Genomic DNA, 18,412 nt, shown 5'->3' on the forward strand with positions numbered 1-18,412 from the left:
TTAGCGCCTAGCGCCACAGCGCCTACCTCCAGCTCCCGGGTGGCTGCCGGTCCGACCCCGGCGGGAGGCCGCTCTGTCCGGCCTCACACGCACATGTCCCCCTCACACACACGCGTCCCTGCGAGGGAGGGGTGTCTGGACAAGTGACCCACGCGTGTGCGCCCGGGGAGAGAGGGCTGTGCACCTCGCGCACACGCGCGCCGCCTTCCCCGTGGGCCGCTCCGAGCGCGTCTCTGAGCGACGGTGTCACACGCGTACCTCTCTGAACACTCGTGGGGCAGAGGCCCCGGGGGCTGTTCTCCTGGGGGACTGGGCAGAGGCCACGCGGAAGCTCAGCGCCCCCCAGCCAGTGTGGGGGCTGGGAGCCGTGTGCGGTTGCGTGGTCTGTGTAGCGGAGTGTGTTTGGGGGGGTGCATAACACATTTAGTGTTCGACGAAGTGTGTACACACACTGCATGTGATACATATGACGTGTGTGTCTGTGTGTGTGTGTGTGTGTGTGGTTGCAGCGTGTGCACAGTCTCGGTGCACTGGGCATAAATGGCACGTGGGTGGCATCCCATGGCATGTGTACGGTCGTGTGTGACGTGGCGTGGTGAGACTGCCTGGTGAAGAGAGATCGAGTTTGGTCCACGCGTTGGCGCTCAGAGAAGACTCGAGGCTGTTTTCGCCGTATTACCCGCCACGCCGGCGGGTGTGACTGGGCCCAGGATGGCTGGCTGCAGCTCACCCACCCGGTAGGATTGATTGCTTTCTTCCCTCCTGGCCACCAGTTTCGCCAAATAGATTTTCCATGCCAGCTGGGTTCCGACCTCAGGCTGGATTCAGTGAGGAGAAAACAAAGCATCTGCTTCCAGAGAGCACTGCTGGGAATTGCTGTTTCCCTGCAGCTGGGCCAGAACCCAGCCTGGAACACACAACAAGGGGACACCCTTTTCTTGTTAGCCAAAGCCTTTCCAGAGCACAGGAAAAGGCCTATAATTACCGAGGTTCAGGGAACAACAAAGCCTTCAACCCAAATTCTGTGCTGGAACATGTGTACGCTCAGGTCCCTTTTTTTTCGTTGCTTTATTCTTTTTCTGCTTTGTGCAAACAGAACATTGATCCTGGTTTACAAGAACCAAAATGATCCTCAAGCCTTAAAAATTCTTGCTGCCTTAAGCAATCTTTTCTTCATTTTCCCTTTTATTTAACCTTGGTTTGAGAAGGGAAGTGTAATTTGCATATATCTGACTCTAGTGAAATCGTTATTTATTAGGGGCTGGGAAGAGATTCAATTTGGTGGCAAAGGTATTTTCAAGAAATGTCTAAGTCACTAGCTGGTCCTCATTAACCTAACACTGAAACAGTTGTAAACATGAGGAGTCATCTCTTCACTTTCCTCCCAGGTGCCACCCTCCCTAAATCCTAAAATTCATCGTTGACTCATAAAATCCACATTGTTAAATTTATATTCCATCCCACCTTAGATTAACATAAGCAAGAGAAAAATCAAAGGCATGCACATTGTTATTCCTGCATAAAGCCAATCAAGAATTTCTTAAACAAAGGGCGAATTCCATCTGTTCTCCCCTATTTTTCTTTTCCAACCTATCAACTGCCTGTACGACTGTCCATATCCTAGAAGACCTAATAAAAGAATCCCTCCAGGAAGACTTCCAACAGCACACTGCTATTGGCTTTTATTCCACGGTCAACCATGTTATAAGATTCCACTAAATATGAAACACACTATTGCAGCTAGTGAGAAATGAGCAAGAGAAAAATGTAATACAGCATTTTAGCCAAGAGGCAAACTAAGTCATATGATTTACATTAGTCTCATGATTGGATGCTAAGGAGTCTTTACTTTTTCTGTTCCTTGAAATCATTTCACCCTTTACCCTAAATAACTTCTACTCTCCTGCATGGAGCAGGAGGATGTAAACACAGTGACCTCTTGTATATACAGATGTGTTGTCAGGATAGACCTGCTCAAGATCTATTATGGAATCCCAACCTATTTAAAAGTAGAGAGAAATATGTAGCCAACCTTCATACTTATTACCTGGATTCAATAATTGTTAATTTGTTTAGAAAATCTCATTTTGTCCATAGCACTACCCACTCAACTCCCACCCTGCTACTGGGTTATTTTGAAGTAAATTCCAAACAATATAATTCCACTGAGAAATATTTCAGAGTGTATCTCTAAAGGAACTTTTAAAAAGCCATAATACACAATACCAATGTGGTGGTTATGTTTAATGTGTCAATGTGCTAGTCAAGTTGTCTGCTTCAGTAGCACTACACAGTTAAGGCTGGCCTTGAGCTCGCTTTGTAGCCCTGGCTGGTCTCCAACTTGCAACAATCCTCCTGCCTCAGCCTCCTGAGTATTACAGGAATGCGCCCCCATGCCTGGCTTCAGATTGAGATTTTTAGGAAAGGTTTGGGTTCAGGTTTCAGTTCCTCACTCTGCTGAAATTCCCCGGGGGCATCCCCACAGGACAGGTCACAGATGGTGGCTGGCTTTCTCCAAGCAAGCTTGTCTTTCAGAGAAACCAGGCATGGGGATGTGTCCCAGCAGTAGAATGCTTACTTAGTATGCCTGGGGCCAAGTTCGGCACCCAACACTGCAGGAAAAGTGTATCAAAATGGTTTATAACCTAATGTAGGTAGAGATTTCACATCACTTATGCCATCTTCTGTTGTTGGAGATAGACTACTAAGCCCAGCCCTGCACAAGGGTGCAGGTTATCCAAGGGCAGAAATAACAGAAGGCAGGAGTCACCAGGGGCCCTTTTAGATGCTGCCTGTTGCACCATGCACTAGCTGGTGGGAGACTAGCAAAGGTGGTGCTCACCAGCAAAGAAAGGGTTTGCCCTTTCTTTCTGCCCTGGGAACCTTGAGATCCACTATCCGTAAGCTTGAGCAAGCCTACTAGAGAATGAAGTGACTCTCAGGGAAAATGAAGGTACCCTATTGATGAATAGCCAGTCCTCAGTCAATGATCTGTCAAAAGCTAGACCTACCAGCTAATCACAGAAGCACATGGGAGTCCAGAAGAGATCTAGTGAGCCGGCCCCAAATAACCACAACAAAGAAATGCAGAAGAACAAGCAACACAAAATGGTCACTGTTTTAAACTACTGCATTTCAGTAGTTGTGTCTTATGTAGCAAAAGCTAACTGATACCTCCACCAATTCCCTAACTTAAAAAGAAGCAACTGAGGCCTCAAGAGGCTGTGAGACTTGTTCAACATCCCAGAGCACCAGGCTTGGAAGGAAAAAATCTCTTGGCATCAGAACAATGCCAGCTGTTCTAATCTCTGCCTTTTGCTGGCAGATCCTCATACTTTTAGAGATGCTGGTTCTCTGTCAACAACATAAACCACAGAAGTTTCTCTAGAACATCTTAGCGCTCACAGCTATGCGTTGTCCAGCTGGTTATAGAGCTAGGGTTAGAATTCTTTCAGTACCATTGTCCCTTGTGAATAGCCCAATATGCTGACCTATGCTCTGCTATATTTATCTGTTATTACTATCACTAGACACATGCACTTTTCCAAATACTTTGATAAACTGAGTTCTTGCAAATCAGTTAGTTTTTCGTTGCTCAGTTGAACCAAGCAACTAATTCCACCACAGTTATAAATAACCTGCTAGTAATTGGTCAATTAGTCACATTAAAGCAATTAGGGTGATGAAGTAGATGGAGCAGCTTCCAAATAAGGCACAACTAACTTCGAAGGCTTCTTTGAGGAGGGAGAAGGCCTCTCCAGCACGGCTGCTGGCATAATTCAGACTCATCTTTCACTCCAGGGTGGAGGAAAGCACAGCAGGTCTGGCACTGACACAGTCGATCAAAATTCAGCTCCACTGCCACTTCGCTGAGAAATCTTGGGCAAGTTATTGAGCCCCATTTCTTAAGTGAGAATGATAATTCCTACCTCGCGTGGTTGCCGTGCTCATTCAATATGATAATGTATGTGAAGAGCTGTCATGTTTCTGATGCACAATAAATATTAGTTCCCCTCTTCCTAGCAGCTCCAAATACCCTCCACGTGCACAGATTGTCTTTATCCCAACTTTAAAGTCTCCAGTCTGTGCTTGGGGGTGCTGGGAAGCAGTGTCTATATGACATAAATCCCATCATGTCACACCTAGGCTTAAAATCCTTTGATGTTTTCCTATTGCTAATTGTACAAAATGAAACTCCTTTGGAGGAAGAATACGTCTGACTTCCCTGGCTACACTTATAGTTCTGTGTGCCCTCAAATCAGTCATCTCCCTGGATTGTTTCTGGATGTGAACTGTCATTTTCTGCGGGCTTCTATGCCTCCTTCATTCTGTTCTCTTTGTCCTGAATTACCCAGTCCCTAATGCTGATGGGGAATTCTAGTCTGCATTAAGTTCTAGCTCAAACACAACCTAGAACCTTTTGCTACGTTAGTCTCTCCTGCATTTTTAAGGACCTGCCTAGTCTACAAGTTGGTCCCTCAAGTAATGAGGCAGTGATGTGTATTCCCAGTGGCTGGCATTGGCTGGGTGCCTCGGGAACACTCAACAAGCACTGATGAGTGAACACGCCAAAATATTTATGACACAAAGTTCTTAAATTGTATGGAAGGATAAAACATCAGCTTTTCCAGTCTCAGATCCTCAGAATGAATAGATTCCTTAGAAGCCTTTCTTTTAAAAATGGCTGAAATCTTACTAAATGTCTAACCTCTGTGGGGAACCCAGGCTGGAACGACTCCATATTCAAAGAGGTATTTTGCACATGGCCAGGATGGTGGAACTATAACAGTCTTTTCCTTTTAGTCACAGTCTTTTCCTAACTTTTTGATTCTGCACCAAGAAGGGCAGCTTTCCCAAAATAGACGCCATTGTAACCACCATAAAGGCAAAAGAGAAACCCATATGGGCCCTGAGCCAGCCCCAGCTGCATTTCTTATATAGAGAAAGGGGTGGACCACCTCCATACAATATTTTAAATTTGCCATTCTATTCTTCAGCTGCTCTATGACGAGGATATTGCAGTTTTGTACCAATTCACTATATCAACTTGAAATCTAGCTCTATCATTGAAAATAGTGGGAAAACAAGAGTCTGGGAAGGCTTTTGAACATTAGGAGGGCAGCAAAGTTGTCATTAACCTGACAAAAAATCTGGTCTCCGAGGCATCAATCCCTTTGGTGTTTACGGTCATCTGAACCAATAACCACTATGCTTCTCTTGATGCAAGAGGACGCTAACCGGCCAGGATGTGGGTCGATTTTGTGCTCCACACAACACAGCCTGCTTCTTTACGCTCTGACAGCCCAACCTATTTCTGAGAGCAGTGAACCTCTCATAATCTGGATTTAAGAACATGCTGGCTCTTTTTAATGGTGAGATACACTCATTCTTGCATTTTCATTTTTTATAAAATATCTTGGTTCTTCATGATAGGCAGTTAAAATAATTCAGCTTTAATTAGCTCATTTCAGTAAACGGCTAGAGGCTACAGTGCCAGGGAAGAACAGTCTGGAATACAATGGCTGATTCATGGGTAACGAATGAGGCAGCTGCGGTATAGCAGACTCTGGTCAGTGCTCTGTCCAGCCTTTGAGCACCCATGCAGAATTCAGCTTAGAATGCCTGGTGCATTTTCCATCTCCACCAGTGCCTTTAAATGTCCCTCTTGTGTCAGGCCGGGACAAGATGCTGGAGACAATTTTCGAGGGAAACATAAATCCATTCTACGAGTGTAAAAGGTAATTGTTTGGATTGAAGGAGTTTAAACTCAAGCTCAGTAGGAGAAGGAAGGACTCACATAGCTAGCTGCCTGGAGCCATTCAAACCCATTTCCTGGCAAAGATGAGTTAGCTCTGGCCCTGCAACCAGGCTGGGAAGGGGTTAACAGGAAGTGGACTTGGTAAGCAGGTGTCACGCAAAGATTATGAAAAGCCGTACAGAGTTTAGATCTAGTTCGCTAGACCAAGAAGTTTTGGTACCTTTTTCAGCCGGAGCCCTTTGTACAGTGAAGATGCTTCCCAGAAACAAATTCAGGTCTATAAAGTCCAGCAGCTCGGGGGAGGCTGGTGTGTGCTGGTGAGCAATGCTAGAATCACATTTGTTTGTTGTCTGCACAACACCAGAGCAAAGCCACTGACTGCTCCACCAGGTGGGAAGCTGCGGTCGGCAGTCTCTTGGGGATCCCCAGTGGTCACCACCTTTTGGTAACCACAGGATGTGTACCCTCCCCCATGGCTGGCCACGTCTTCCTCTCCTCTACCCCCTTTTGACTGCCACCCTATGGAGAGGCCCAGTGGCCTACAACCAATGGTTAGATGCCTCGTATCACCAATACCTTTATTTTCTCTTATTTTGTCTTTTCTGTGGTTGGTGGGAGGGACGTCGTTGTTTCCTCCTTACTCATTGTATGTGCTTCTTCCTGACGTGACCTCTTAAAACCCTAGCTCCCCTTTCCTACTTTCACTCATGATATGAGCAACCTTCTCTTCTTTCCTCCCAGTTCAATTCATAAAAAATGAAGGTTTGTGTCAGATACCACCTCAGCAGCCACTTGCATAGGAGGGCAGGAAGTCACATGATGCTAGAGCCACCAGAAACCATGCTGGAGGGGGGCACAGGCGACACCATAACATTCCTGCCTGTATAATATGGGCGTGAATGTGTGTCCACTAGAGTCTGAAAGCTGGGAGTCCTCAGGGCAGATCAGAAGTGTGATGCCGTTATTTTAAAAGTTAGTATTTGTGGGGGTAGAGGGTGAGTACCAGGGATCCAACTCACAACCTCATGCTTGTCAGGCAGGCTCTTGTGCCGCTGGGCTACACCCCCAGCCCCATTAAAAGTTAGTATTAAATGAGTTGCCAGAATATGACACGCAACAAATACAGAGTCAGAGCTTCTTCCAGGAGTCCCTTTCCATTTATTCATCTCCCAATGTATTAGCACAAAGAATCATGAACATAGCACCAGGGTCACGTCCATGATGGCTGCACTGGGTTCTCTAGACAGCTGCATATCTGGAAAATGAACCCTTGCTTAACTTAGTCTCAGGGACAAACATAAGGCTTCTCTCTCTGCTGCTTATTCCCTCTTGGCCTGGGTGTAACGCTGTCGGAACTGGGGGACTCCTTTTTGACTCTAGTCCAGAGCAGAGCTAGTTCACCTGGGCCTTCTCCTAATCCCTCACTCCCCCAGGGAGCTGCTGTCAGGAGGCTTTCACGGTCCACTTCCTACAGAGAACTCAGCCCCAGCGACAGCTGTTGTGATTTCTGGGAGGCTCAGCTGAGCACTGGCTGCCCCCCTCCCACCCCCCTCCCCACCCCTGGGCACCCAGATGCATTTGTCCTTGTTTGGAAGCTGAAGGTGTAAATAGCTTTGAAAGTGACTGAGAGGTCTGTGGGTTCCCTAACTGACAAAACTGGTTAAGTCAAAACCCCTTTTATCATTTAGGAAAATGAGGTCACAGAAGGGTGATGAGGGGTTGCTTGCTGAAGGTTATCCAACTAGTCCTTCATTCTTCACTCCTTGGGGAGAAGAAAATAGAAGGAAAAGGGTCACTGCTGTCCTACCCTAGAGGTGTGGAAAGGAACTGCTTATGCTTTCATGCATTTTTAATCTTAAGTACTTCCTTTCAGTCCCTACACATTGCTGGGTACTAGTGTGATGTTTTGTGGCACAATGTTACAGGCAAGGATCCAGCCGTGTCCTAACTCTGTATGCCCTCTCCCTTGCCCAATTGGGCTCTAAAGAAGCCAAGCACAGTAAATATGATGGACTGTGAGACCCTTACCATTTCATGAAGATGGCCCAGGCACCCTGTCCCAAAGCAGAGCTCTTCAGTGACAAAATAAGTGAGGCTCCCTAACTCCAGAATCTCACTGTTTCCTGAACCCTAAACCAAGAGGAATTATGGCTGGGACTGCACGGTGGGCTTTGGAATATTTCATATTTTAGAGAAAAAATGGAAAATTAGGGAGGTCTAATCTACCTTGAAATGATACAGGAAGACAAGTAAGGAGCACATAGGTTCACACCCTTTAGGAAATGTAAAGGATGTTACTGTTAGTTACCTGATGTTGTGTTACAAATCACTCCAGAGCTCAAAGGTAATAACCATGTATTATCTCTTGCAGATTCTGTGGCTTGGGAAGGCAGACAGTGTTGTGTAGATGGTTCTTCTGTGCTCCATATTATCTGGATTGTCAGCTGGAAAACTCAAAGGCCAAGGACTGGATTCATTTGATGAAAATTCACTCGCGTGGTGGTCAGCTGTTGGCCAGCTCAGTGACGTGTGGCCCCGCCTTGTGATTCTCTCAAAACGCAGTAACCATCTTGAGAGAAAGCCAAGTGGAAGTTATATTAAAGTTCCTAAAAAAATAAAAATATAAACCTCATGACCAACCTCAGGAGTGATGGAGCATGAATGACTTCTAGATCCTATTAGCTTGGGCAGTGACTAAGTCTGCCTGGGACCAGAGGAGATGACAGGGCCCACGGCAATATCACATTGTAAGAAGGGCATGGCAGATGGGGCAGTCTAAGAACACACAGTCACACAGCCAGTCCACACTGTGTAGAGGTAGAATTGAATGCCTAAGATTGGGAAAGGTTACAAGGACAGGATTTTTGCTTGTGCCAGTGGGTCAAATACTAGTTCTTGAAGGCAGTGGGTCAAATACCAGTTCTTGAAGGCAATTTTTTTTGTGATTTTTTTTCCTAGTTAGAAACACAGAAGTCAGGTTGAGGTCAAAGATCCTTCCCCACCCCTGACTCAGAGATCAGCCCACAAGACCAAAGCTTCTCCTTTAGCCCAACTCTCAGCAGCAATGCCACTTCCCTCTGAGTATTCCTTTGGAAGGAACTAGGAGTTTTATACTTTCTATTTAAAAAGAAAACCCCTGGCAAACAACTTATTGCTAACATTTGTTAAAAGCGTACACTGGGCCAAGTGCTAACTTAAATGCTCACATCAGCTTACACAGTTTTCCCAAAAATACCCTATGAAGTAGGATCTCTTTCTAACCACCTCTACTTTGCATATAAAGAAGCTGAAGGTACAAGGAAATTGAGCAACTCAAGATAGCAGAGCTGGCCAGACCTGAAGCTGGGATTCAAACTCAAGCGAAAAGCTTGAATGAGACAGCTTCCCATCTCTGACAAAACAGCTGAGATAATCAGCTTCAAGGAAGGAAAGGATTCTTTTGGCTCACAGTTTCAGAACTGATAGCCATGCTTGGTGGAGGAGGACTGTTTCTCTAAGGCCAGCAAACAAAAAGAAAAGGAAAGGAAAGATTCCTTCAGTTCTTTATATACAGAGTGGAGGTGGTTAGGAAGAGATCCTACTTTACAGCAGAATCAGACGGGGAACCAAGCCTTGAACATACGGCACATACTGACTCAAACTGTAGCACAGCCTAACTCTGGAGTCAAGGATCTGAACCACTGTGTTACCACCTGGGGGAACCACATGCAGACCAGTTGTGGAAGGAAAAGATCATTCAGAACACCTTTATTAATTAAAAATAAATGGGCGTATGAACTAAAAGTCTACTGAAAATACTTAGTGAGGGAAATAGTAGTAAGTCAAGGAAAAAGGAGTTAGAAGATACATGGGCCAAAGGTGTAGCCCAGCGGGGAAGCTCTTGCCTATCATGCACAAGGCCCTAGGTTCAATTCCCAGCGTGAAGAAGACAGAAGACCAGCTTGGTACAGTATACTGAAAAAGTAATTTTTTATAAAAGACTATAAGACTGGAAGAAAGAAAAAAATTAATAAATTTAGAAATAAAAACAAGGATTTGGCATTTGAAAGAATACTATTATTGTGTAGAGACAAGTACATGTTGATAGGCAGATGGGCACTTACTTATAAAAAATATACAGCACTATGGCAGATCAAGTAACTGGAGATAAGAAGAAGCTCTTTCCATGACAAAAGCCTGGTCCTTTGGGATGAGCTTATGAAACATTTCCAAATTTTCAAAAAACAAAAAACCCTATTCTGCAAACTTCAAATGTATGTGAATGTACATAGAGACACCCAACTTATTTTATGAAGGAAAAATGATTAATTTCAGAATCTGAAGGAGAAATTTGTTAGCTTTTGTTGTGACCAAATACCTGAGAAAAACAACTGAAAAAGAGAAGTGTATGTTGGCTCACATATTCTGAGGTGTCAGTCCATGACTGGTTCACTGCAGGGCTTTTGACAGTAGTGGGGAGGAACATGGTGGAGGACAGCCAGAAGGAGAGAGAGAGGGAGAGAGCGCCAGCAGACAAAATGTACCCTTAGAAGCAGCCTCTGGTGACTTGCTTCCTTCAGGTAGGCCTCACTCCTATAGTTTCCCTGCTCCTAATGGCACCGTCAGCTGAGAAACAAGCTTTCTTTTTTTTTTTTTTTTTTTCAATCGGTACCAGGGATTAAACTCACGACTGCCTGCTTGCAAGGCAGGCGCTTATGCTGCTGAGCTAAATCCCCAGCCCGAGAAACAAGCTTTTAATATGTGAACTTTTGGGGGACATTTAAGGTCCACACCATAACAAGAATCAAATCACATCATAAGCCAATCTTATTTATGAACACACATGTTAAGATTTTTATCTTAGCAAGAGGACAGAAAAATACATGCACTATTCTGTGTACTTTATTCTAGAACCACAAAGTGGTTACAAAGAAGAAAAACTCACACAGCAATCATATTATGGGGGAAATTATAATATGTATATTTTTTATTTACATATGGGTAACTATCCAAAGAGATTTTAAATAAGATATTTGGTAATGTTTTAAAAACCTTAAAATCAGGTGTTGGTAATTTAGTGATTATTGGTAATTTAGTGACTGTTTTTTGTCACATGGGATGTACTACAATAATTCACAGTGTGTCAATCAGGTTTCCAGAACTGTTACAAACTGCCTGAGATACTCATTTTAGGAAGACAAAAGTTTTTATTCTGGTAACAGGTGCAGTTCAAGGTCAGCTGGTCCAATGGCTTTTAGGCCTTTGACACCATAGCATATCATGGTGGGCGTGTGTCACAGAAGAAGCAGTTCCCACACGCCAACAAAGAAGCACAGAAAGATAAAAGGACTAGACCACCAATGGACTAGTGCCCAATGACCTGACTTCCTCTAATCACGCTCCGCCCCTTAAAGGTCCCATCACCTCCCATGGTGCCGCAGCTGAGACCAAGCCTTCAACATGTGAGCTTTTGGGGGATATTTCAGATAACAACTATAGCAGCCAGAAAGTTAGATAGCTTGGTCTGCATTGTTCAAACCAATTGCCTCATATAAAGGATATCATTACTCCTCGGGTAGGGATAGGAGGGGCAGGGGGCCTGGGACCAGGGAAAACATTAGCACCTTGGGGTGAGGACCCTCTTGAATCAGCTCTAAGACTGTGGCACTTAGAGCTGATTCAAGAGACTCAGGTGTATCAAACACTTTTACAATGCCCAGGAAACAAGGTAGAAGCCTTTTCTTCTACATGTCCAATGTCCTTGCTTTTCTTTCTTTTCCTTAGTTTCATTTGATCTGTCTTCAAATTGTTTTTATCTATAGCCTTTCAAAGAGGAAAGTAAGCAGGTGACATTAACTATATTGGGCTTCTGGTCAAAGCACGAAAGAGTATGAATTGAAAGCAAAGAATCCCTTTTATTCTTAAAGAAGAAACACACTGTTTTTTTCAATTCAGTTTGCATTCTAGAATCTAATTCTAGAACTGTTTTCAATAACTATTCAGGATAAGAAAATATTGTTTATAAATATTAGAAAGGAAGAAAGCAAAGTATCTGTTTTGCAGATGACATGATTGCAGACCTAGACTCAACTAAAAATGACTAAAAGTAAAGATTCCAGATGCAGAATTTCTAAACTGCAAAAATTCAGTTGTTTAGGGTCTGGGAGTTTAGCTCAGCGGCGTAAGCACCTGCCTTGCAAGCAGGCAGTCATGAGTTCAATCCCTGGTACCGATAAAAAGGAAAAAGACAAAAAAAAAAAAATTCAGTCGTTTGTACGTATTATATATTGAACATGTGTAGACTAGGTTTTTGCATGCGTGTGTGTGTGTGTGTGTGTGTACATATATGGCATTATTTGTAGCAATATAAAGTGGAAATAAAAACATTCATTGTTTACATTTCAATAAAAACAGTTTAAACACAAAGGTATTGATTTAACTTCTAATGAACACTATTTGAGAAATTATACAGGGCTGTTAATAAATTGTTATACCTGATTAGAAAAATAAATACAATAATTCTTTTTACTAACACTAACATGTAGGTTTACTCATTAAAATCACAGTAAGTTAATTTTAAGTTATTGATAAGTTAATTTCTTACCAGGTGCAGTGGTGCATACCTGTAATCCCAGTACTCAAGAGGCTGAGGCAGGAGGATTTTCATAAGTTCCAGGCCAGCATGGGCTACATTGTGAGTTCAGGGCCAGTCTGGACTACGTAACAAGGTCTTGTTTCAGATCCCCCCACAAAAGTTAATTTTTTATTTCCAACAAAAAAATTGGATTCTTCTTGTAAAATAACAAGAATACCAAAGACATTTATTTTTAAAAGATATAAAATTTGGGCATGTAATCCTATTAATCCCAGTACTCTGGAAGGCTGAGGCAGGAGACTCACAAGTTTGAGTCCAGCCCAGACAACTCAATAACTCAGTGACCCAGCTCAACTAAAAGAGACTGGGGAGGTGCTAAGTTCAAAGTTCAGTACTAGAAAAAAATTACTAGTTGACCTTTTTGTATTTTTTTACAATTAAATTTAAAAATATATTACAAAGTGATAATTATAAAAGCAATGGAGTATTAAGGTGAAAACAGAATAAAGTTATTGAGTCAAGACTAAAAAGAAATTTAACATGAATTCAACACTGGGAGCTTAAAATATGATGAGTCAGGAGCTGAGCAGGTGAGGAAAGACGCTAAACACTATTGAGATAATTAGACACTGGTATAGGGAGTATTTACATAAGTAGTAATTAGGAATAATACTCGGAATTTGATTTTCTTTGGAAAGTCTTAACATTCTTAAGTCTCCTTTTTTTCCTTATTGGTAAAATGGGACCCATAATGCCTATCTGGAGGGTAGTTTTGAGGAAAAATGAACACAATGTATGGAAAGCACTTAGCACTATACCAGAAACATAATAAACAGTTACGATCCTGAGTCACTGTGTTAAATATAAACATCATGTAAATATAAACAAACAAACTGGTTAAATGACCTAGCAGAAAAACATTTCTGTCCCAGTAGGGGAGAGGAAACAAGTTTCTGATCATAGAAGCATGAAGGATAGTATCACAGACAAAATGAATTTTCAAAGCCTTTAAAAACAAAGTGAAGCAACTCCTGAACAAAATTGGGTGTGGATGGTGAACACCAGCTGTGGAGCTCTGCAGTGGGGTAGCTTGGGAACAGGTGGCTCCAGCCGGCCAATGGAGGCATAGATGGAATTTCAGGATGGAATCACACTCTTTTTTTTTTTTTTAATTTTATTTAAGGAGAAAAAAAAGAAAAAAAGCAGAAAAAGAGTACAAGTTATACAGAATTTCAGAAAAAAAATAAACAGTAGGAAATCGCTAGTTAATGGGCTACATGTTGTCATCTTAGAAATATTTGTTCAAGTTACAAAATTAAAGCATATAAAGTGGACATTCAAACAGTGAGACTGCAAACAGTTCTGTTCAATGATCCAACAAAACCCAGTAATATCATTGTCTATCTTATACACTTAAATATTCATGCAGTTATATCATTTAGAGCACTTTCTTTTCCTCTCTTTTGTATAATGACTATTACACATTTTGAGTTTTATTACTCCCACGGTTCTTATTACTTTTTTGGAAGAGAGTAAAACCAAATGTGACATAACGGAACAGAGTCGGTCAAATCAAAAGGGTGGACATAATAGATAATATAAAAACATAATACAAGATGATCGACAATGGTTACCATAATGCCTCCCGCTATCTCAAATAGAATTACATATATCATCAGTTATAATAAAATTGAACAAAACAGTAAAGACCGAAACCAACAAAACCAAAACATGGGAGACATTACAGGTCTTCAGAAGTAGATAATAGTCAACCAGAATGGGCGTCATAATGAATCTTTTGTCTTCATAGTTGTTGCCTATACTTTCGAACTTGGTTCTATCAAGCATAACAGAATAGAGGAAAATCAGTCAAAACAAGATGGTGAGAGCAATACAGGGTTTCAAATCAAGTTAATAGGAAATCAATGTGGGTTACTATAATAATCCTGCTATTTTTTATTTATTTTTTCATTAATTAAGAGGATAAAAATGAAAAAGTAGATAATAAAAAGGAGATTGAGATAAAAAAAGAGGGCATAACAACAAAACAGTGCAGGTCAAAACATAGCCATTTAAGCAAAATAGTGTTTCACCACAAGATAATCTCGACATAAAAGTAGTTACCATAGTGTCTCTTTCCTTAAAATCTTTGGGTATAACTTCGTATACTGTAGCATCAAATATATCAAGACAATGTAAAACTGTTCAAGAGAATGACAGTATTACAGGGTATTTAGAATCAACTAACAGAAAGTGAACAATGGTTTCTGTATAATCTCCTTGTCTATAAAAGTTTTTGTTTATATTATCACATATAATAAAATCCAATAAGATACAACAGGTTAAAACCGATGGAGACAGAAGAACAAAAGCTTGATGGGACTTCAAAACAAGATGATATTAAATCAGCACTACCTATTATGATGTTGTTTTCTCCAAAATAGCTGTTCCTATCATCCAGTCTTCTCTGCCTCATTTCTGTTGAGCTCTTTTTCTGTCATTAGTTGTCAGTTTGTCTTCTTCATTTTGTTTTCTGCTCTATTCATTGTGGCCTCTCTGCCACTATTTCTGGAATCTTCATATTTTTCTTTTTTAGAATATCCTGCAGTATTCTCTGTAGAGTTGAATTGGTGGTTGCATATTCCCCTAGTTCCTCTTTATCCTGGAAGCACCTTGTTTTTCCATCAATTTCCAGGGATAGTTGTGCAGGATATATCAATCTTGGCTGGAGGTTATTATCTTTCAAAGCTTGAATTATTTCCCCCCACGCTCTTCGTGATTTGATAGTTTGTGCCGAAAAGTCTGCTGTAATTCTGATGGGTGTTCCCTTGTAAGTGATCTGTTTCTTGTCTCTGACGGCTTTTAATATTCTGTTCTTATATTGGATTTCTGGAATTTTGATTATTATATGCCTGGGTATAGCTCTGTTTGGATTGTAGGTGGCTGGGGTCCTGTATGCTTCATACATCTGAGTATCTTTACCTTTTGCTAAATTAGGAAAATTCTCCTGGATTATTTCTGCAAGTAGCTTTTGTAGTTCATTTGTTTGTGTCCCTGCCTCTTCTTTTATGTTCTTAATTCTTAAGTTATATATCCTCTTATCATCTTCTAGTCTTTGTATTATTGCTGTTTGTTTCTTTGTTATTTTAAAGAAGTTTTTCATTTCATGCTCCCATATTACAAATCTGCCCTCTAGTTCAGATAATCTAACCTTAGTTTCTTTCAAGCTGTTATGCCAGTTTTCCATAGAGTTTTTAGTTTCCTGGTAGTCTCTTTGAACCTGCTTCACATATTCTATGTTTTCTCTATTTTCTCCATCAAACAATTCTCCCCTTTTTTTCTGTTCTTCCATTCTACCATCTGTTTTTTCTTGGGTGGTGCTTAGCATTTCTCTAACTATTCTGCTTATGTCTTGCTTCAGATCATTAATAACTTCATTCCTGAACTCGTCTATGAGGCTCTGAAGGTAGTACTTAATGTCTATTGGTGGGGTGTCTGCTATTGCCTGTTTCTCAGGATTGGGGGCCAAGGAGCCTTTCTTGTTGTTCCCTCTTCCCATATTCTTTATTCCTTATATACAAGCGTATATAGGAGGCCCAGCTTCCTTCCCTGTTGGCCACAGTCTGTTTGAATTGCGCCGGCTAGGTGTTCCCGCCCACTGCAGCGCACCAGGGAGTTACGGACCGGGCAGCCTATGTGGTTCCCACCACACCAGGTCAACCTACCAAAGGCTTCACCGCTAGGGTGCACCTCCAGGTACTGGGACCTGGGTTGTGCTAGCCTACTGGGTCTCAGCCAGCAGCATCATGTAGGCTAGGCACTGCTCACCAATCCTGCTTAAGAGGGGGATATGTGACTGAGATCACTACAGCACCCTGTTCCGGCAAGTCTGCTTGGTCCCAGAGTGTCCTCTGTTGGAGTCTCCTAGACCGTGGAAGAGTCCCAGTTTCCCTCATTTACCGCAGGTCGATGCACAGCTCCCGCCCGTCCCACTCTCAACTCGGTTCACTGATTCCCGTTCTCAAGCTTTCACGTGTCTCTCTCTCTCTGCCGAGCCGATTCAGACACAGCAGTGGTGGCAGGAAACCCAAATCGCGTCTTGCAATGGTGCGGGCTCCAGCTTCCATGCTGAGGTTTTATCTCTTCCTGTTATAGCACCAGGATTGCATTCCCAGTTGGTTTCTCTCAGTTCGTTCTTGGGTCAGCAGGGTATATCTCCTCTTGCTTAGGATTCCTCACTCCACACCATTCCTGGATTCTAAGCTGGGTCTCACAGAGAGCCTCGGTAGCTGCTGCTATCTGTCCGCCATGTTCTCCCGGAAGTCTCTGGAATCGCACTCTTAACAAAAAGCCTTTCCAAGGGCGCCATAGAAGGAAGTCGCAGTCTTCCATATGAGCCCAAAGGCCATGAAATCAAGCAAAGGCAGACCCCATCTCTGTTCTGCCATTCTTGCCAGAGTCCTATGTGCTTCCTGTAGCCTGGACTGCGGAAGAGCCCTGGTCACCCACCAGCTAAGCCATCCCCCTAGCTCATTTCCAGCCAATAAGCTAGCAAGCAGCTCACCTAGCTCATTTCCAACCAATCCAGCTGCCCATGCCAGTCTCCTTCACTCTAGTCAATGGTCAGTTGCCCTTCATCTCATCTTATTAAATCTTATGGCTTCTTTATTTTTTGCTCTACTTATCTCAAATTTCAGGCCACTTTAATACTCACAGTCCAGCTAACACATTTTTCACGTAGTTCATACCTCTAAGGTATTATTTCCTGATATAGTCACTGTGGTTGGACCACTTTTCTTGTTTCCCTTCTTCCACTGGTGAACTCCTTTATCTTTTCTGACTCCAGAACTTGGGGAAGCCTTTCTTGACCACACATTCAGCTGCACCAAAAGCTCTTCTCCCAAACATCGTGGCAGCCTGTGAATGTCACCGTAGCTCTTAAGCATCCATGCTGTTGGCATAACACCTGGCTCACAGTACTCCTAGGAAAGGTTCGTGCCATCTGTCTCTGTCTAACCTCTGTCTCTGACTGGTTTTGACGTCAGTGGGTTTCCTGCCGAAACTGCGCATGCTCCTCAAGACAGGGGTTCTTGTTGAATGCATGTTGGTATTTACTGGGGAGCAAGGAAGCATTGCATCTCCCCTCAGTACTCTCTGTGACATCCCATTCCCAACTGCCTCCACAACCCCGGAGGCTGGGACTGTGTTCCACTTGCACTTCCCCATGGGCCTGCCCTGGAGGCTGTGTCAACTTCCCCAGGCACCTACATTACTGGCCTACCTTTCATGCTCATCCCCAAAACATCACATTGACTGTCATTGTAGGACCTAAAAGTACCCCAGGAAAGGCAAAGGGTTAGGGTTAGGGTTAAGGTTAGGGTTAGTATGATGGGGGTGGGGGGATCCAGTGTAAGTCTCAAATGTATATAGTTTAGAATTCTTATTTTGGCCTGGGAGCCAGCACCATGCACAGGCCACTGCCAGAGTGGGGACAGCCAGACCCCAGCCCATTCTGGCTCTTGGGCTGCCAATCAAGAAATACCAATCCCCACACACCTCATAAGCATCAGACTGATCCAGAGAAACACAGGCTCTAGTGATAGCTATGGAGGTGAAATGCAATCAGATGCCTGTGGTGCTTTGGTGCTTCAGTGACCTTGCAGGCATAGGGCCAGTGGTCTGATCATCAGTTCAGAGGGGCCAGTGGTCTGATCATAGGTTCAGAGGACAGTGATACATAGTGTGGCATCTGGTGGGGGGGTGGATCGCCTTCAGAGGGTTGTAGCCATTGTTGAGTCTCTATTGCCCTGTTTTGAAGTCCTATATCATTTTCAATGTTTTGTTGGGCTGGGTTTTATTCTCTTTTGTTTTGTTTGATTATGTTAAATCTGGTGGCGTGAGCAGCTATTTCAAAGATAGCAAGACACATTATGGTAGCCATTTTGGATTTACTATTGTCTTGTTTTGAAGTCCTTTATTGCATTCATTGTTTTGTTTTTATTGTTTCCATTCTATTCTGTTCTGTTTGATTTTTACTATGTCTGAAGGTACCTGCAGCTATTTTGGAGACAACAAAAGGC

The 18,412-nt window shown here is 42.8% G+C and overlaps 1 long non-coding RNA gene across 1 annotated transcript; it reads left to right on the top strand.

The window, feature by feature from the left end:
* The first annotated feature begins 1 nt into the window (after position 1).
* Positions 2-8,397, top strand: LOC134478757 (uncharacterized). The gene is made up of 2 exons (XR_010051622.1): positions 2-737; positions 8,130-8,397. It is a non-coding gene; the product is annotated as an uncharacterized LOC134478757 (long non-coding RNA).
* Positions 8,398-18,412: the final 10,015 nt, after the last annotated feature.

This window comes from Cavia porcellus, unplaced genomic scaffold (genome assembly GCF_034190915.1).
Source record: "Cavia porcellus strain 051 isolate PalLab524CR breed Dunkin Hartley unplaced genomic scaffold, mCavPor4.1 scaffold_14, whole genome shotgun sequence".
Lineage (NCBI taxonomy): Eukaryota > Metazoa > Chordata > Mammalia > Rodentia > Caviidae > Cavia > Cavia porcellus.